This window comes from Phoenix dactylifera, chromosome 11 (assembly GCF_009389715.1).
Source record: "Phoenix dactylifera cultivar Barhee BC4 chromosome 11, palm_55x_up_171113_PBpolish2nd_filt_p, whole genome shotgun sequence".
NCBI lineage: Eukaryota > Viridiplantae > Streptophyta > Magnoliopsida > Arecales > Arecaceae > Phoenix > Phoenix dactylifera.
This window is the reverse complement of record NC_052402.1, coordinates 19,733,992-19,738,378: the sequence shown is the minus strand read 5'-3', so window position 1 is coordinate 19,738,378 and position 4,387 is coordinate 19,733,992.

Genomic DNA, 4,387 nt, shown 5'->3' with positions numbered 1-4,387 from the left:
GTTCCTTTCCATGAATAACTCTGTAGCCCCTAATGGCCTGTTTTTGTTGACAAGTTATATTCAGGAAGGGGAGGGAGAGCCTATAGAGGTTTTAGAAGAACAATGCAAAAAGAAAACATGCCTTCATGCATACTTATAGTACTCCACTAATGAATTATTACCAGTTAGTGTCAGGCATGTGTATGCATATGAGTGGACGAGGAGGTGATGACTGCAATTCGCCAACGGCTAGAGATCTTTTCTGTTAGTTATGTGAGACAGCATATATTTCTGCTTTTGAATGGTGCTTCTTTTGTTGCTCTTCTTTTGGAGTAAGGACTGAAGTAGAGTGTGAATTTTTATAGATGCGTGAAGAGTGGAGGCATTTAGTATAAGACATTTGTAGCCTCTCTTGTCAGATGTGTGTAAGCTTTCCTGTTATGATATTAGAGACTTATGGATATATATTACATAATTCATGCACATTTGTGGTCACACTCCCCCACCTTGAATAGTGCCCAAGGCAAGATTGGGCTTGACAGGATACTATGGATCTAATAACTTTATTTGGTACCAGGAGGACTGGTAGATCCGCAAAAGTGATATGGACTGTCAAGTGCTATGTTCCTGGATTCTTGAAGGCAGCAGCCATGTAACAGGTCTTAGCACATTACATTGTTCGTATGTACGTGGACTTGCAGTCTAGGACTGGTCATGAGACCATCAATGGTTGCATGCGGGGGACAAATTAATGCAGCCGATTGATACCTTCCCTCCTTAGGTGGTCATATCTCAAAAATCCCATCAAGGTGTACTAGTTTACCAGGGGCTCGTGGATGCATGCGTGACATGACATGTCATTGATGCTCCTGGAATGCTTGGTGCCGGTGGTCGAGGGTCAGAGAATCTCACGTCCATACTAGCCTTTTATAGGTGGGGTGCATTCTAGCTGAGCCACAAATATTTAAGCTCAATTGCATTCAAAAAGACTTAGACTCAAAACTTAATTTACAATTAATTAGACTTTAATATCCAGGTTCGAATCCGATTCAGTTAACAATAAATTAATACTCCACATCGATTTAAAAATAGTTGTAATTTTAAAAATAGTTAAACTATAATATAACATAATATTATTTAAATTATTAAATTAATAATATATATTATAAATATAATATAATATTATTAGAAATATATATATTCAATTAGGCTTGCGAGCTTTTAATGTAAGTGTTTAATTGCTGAAGTTCGATTCAAAAAATTATTCGAACTACTTAAGTTTGACTCGAGCCTAATAATAGCTCGTTTGGACTTCTACCTATCACCCATAAAAGGAAGATGTTGCGGCATCTGTTAAGTTTGCATGAGAAGCTTACCGGACTCTTCAAAGCCGGCTTGGCAATCTAGAAATCAATCATTTTCTGCATATCTCTCTAAATCTTAGAGTGACATCAATCTTTTTGTACGATGTGGGTGTTCATGTAACCCGTGCCTCACAGCATTACCCATCCAAAAGTTTACAATCAAAAGAAACGGATGGAAATAAAAGATGGAAACAACTTTGAAGAAGATGTTTCTCATCTCCATGGGAAAGTTTTGAGAAAGCCATACCAGCCTCCACTAGGATCCAAACATGCTCTTCCAAAGTTAGTTCATGGCTTGCCCCAGAACCACCTAAGCCCCAACCGAGGCATTAATTTTTCCGTATCCACACGGCACCTCCAGCACAAATGAGGTTGACACCACCACGCAGCCTAACCAACCCACCCAATGCTATAAACTCCAACGATAAGAATTTAATAGCCAGGAGCCCCCACCAGCGGTGCACGGTCTTCGTATGACGCTAATACGGCCAAGGAGTGCCCTCGAGGACGTACCACCTCGCGTGACCTTATTAAATGCCACAGTTCTACCTGTCAAGGGTGGGCGCAAAAATTTAATTTTTTTATTAATAAAATTTTTATAATTAAATATATAATATTTTATAATATATATATATATATATATATATATATATATATATTTTACGGTACATAATGGTATAGATCAAGCAAATTAATCTAAGACTTAAAATATGGTATTTAGATGGTTCCTTTGGTTTGCTTCGTGTTAGCAATTCAATTTTTTTTCTTTTTTTGGCTAAATGGATAATTTATACCGTTTTAGTATGAACACATTCAAAAAAATTAAAAAAAAATAGGATAAAAAAAGAAATGCCGCCTCTATCATCATTATTCAAGTATAGACTGTTTAAGATGCATCATCCAAGAATAGTCTTTGGTTGCTAGGCAGGATATGCGATATTGGAACAAGTCCTAGTTCTCTATTGTGAGAAAGAAAAACGGGACATTTTGCAACTTTTATACCTTTATTCAAATAAAATTTTATATTAAGTTTCTTCTCCATCCAATTTTTGCATTATATTATATGGCAAATTGGTTTTGATTCGTGCAAGTTCCATATTTGCTTGTGATTCCACGAATTAGGTATCTACAAGCACAAACATATCAAACGAGGACCTTGGCTGATCTAAACTTTTATTTGGTCTTGTAACATTGGAGTAGGTAATGCATTCGGTGGCTAATTATTGTCTACATAGACTCTCAACTAGAAATAGCTTGAAATATGATCTAACAAATGGATCAAATATAGATTCAAATCACTCACTTTCGAAGTATTTATCATGGGGAGACTTTGAGTTGGTTCATGTTGGCGTCTGGTCGATAATTTTTCTTCGCAATTGCCGAGATCTGGTTGAGTCCAAAAGATCTAAAACTAAATAGGTGTTGAGCCACGTTAAGCGGATATTGGCATTTGAGTATCTTTCTTTTTTGTACCGTCCAAAGCCATTTTGCGCGAACTAAATTAAATGTCTAATCTAGCAATCAGCTCTGGTATGAATGTAAGATCTAAACTAGTTTGAGCCGAACTAGGAGCGATCTGTTTACTCCACCAGTGGTTCATCCCATCTTCTTACGCCATCAAGACAAGAGAAGAGAGAGAAATTAAATTTAAAATTTTAATATTAAAATTCTAAATAAATAAGTAATTAAAGATTTTTAAATTACTTTCTCTACTTTAGATCCTAAAATTTTACTTCCTAACTTATGCAAAAATTATACTCTATAGTGCATGCACTATATGGCTGGGGACGCCATCAACCATAACTGCTCGTTTCTGTAGCAGTATAATCTAAGATGCATGCTTAATAAATAAGGCCGGCAAAATTAAACAGTTGTGGTTGGTGGTGTGCGTGGCTATATGAAAAAACCAACATATCGCTCTCTCCCGGGCCCTTATCTTCGATCGAGTGGATTTTTTTTTTTCCTCGTGCCCGACCTCGTGTACATGAAATGCTTGCAAACCAGCAAGCCTAATGGGTCACCAGTTCAGAGTCAGGGACACTGGGGCTGACACAGGCGAGCCCACCAAGCGGGTGGTCGGGGGTACGACGGGGTTCGGTAGCCACTACTGCCTGCGGGAGTTTAATGCTTCTCAGCATTAGTTTTGTGGTCTGCTGGAGATGAGAGAACTGGTCCCAGCGCAGTAATTACTCTCCACCCACCAAATGATCTCACACCTTTGACACTGGACAGTCTATCCATTCACATATCGATACAAATTACGGATCTTTCAATTTATCCTGCGTATCAAACTGGTCAATTTCTTTTAGTTTTATTGTTGTAGTCATAATTGTGTAGTATTGTGTATCATAGCTTTCTTTCTTTCCCCTCTCTTTTGATGGGGAAACAAATAAAAAAAAGAAGGATAACCATTTAATAAAATTATATACATTTAAATACTTAAAGATGTACTATCTAAGACTTTAAAATAAAATCTTTGATTGCTGGTAGGGTATTGAGTTCTATTGCCGTTGGAAATCAGTCGAGCTCAGGCGTCGAGTTAATGGGGTCACTAGAGATCTCGGCTCATCCATCATCCGTATCAGAAAGATTGGATGGGGTTGCTGCACGTCTTGATGATGATGGTCTAGTGGCTCTGTGCTCGATCGATGATGATCCCGATGCCGAGCGCCTATAAGTTGGTGTTGGATGGCGGAGGAACGACTTTGACCAGCGCTCCGAGACTGATTCTGACCTTAAATATTAAAAATAAGAAAGTCCACCCACTGGAGCATGTCTGGCAGTGGATTATCCGATGCCTAAGTTAGATATGGCTCTTAGAAAACAGAAAAAAGTCTAAGAGAAGCATAGAGGCAATATAAGAGGGTTGAAAGAAAACTTACTTGGAGGTCCTCCGGGAACGCAATATACAGACGAGGGCCAGAGCCCGCCATCGAGTAGCTTGGGGCTACATGCTCGTGCTTCTCGGTTGCAGGGATTTGCTCGGGTGTTGCGTTTGTCAGAAAACTATTAGCAATTATGGCCGAGTTGTTGTCAGCTGAGGA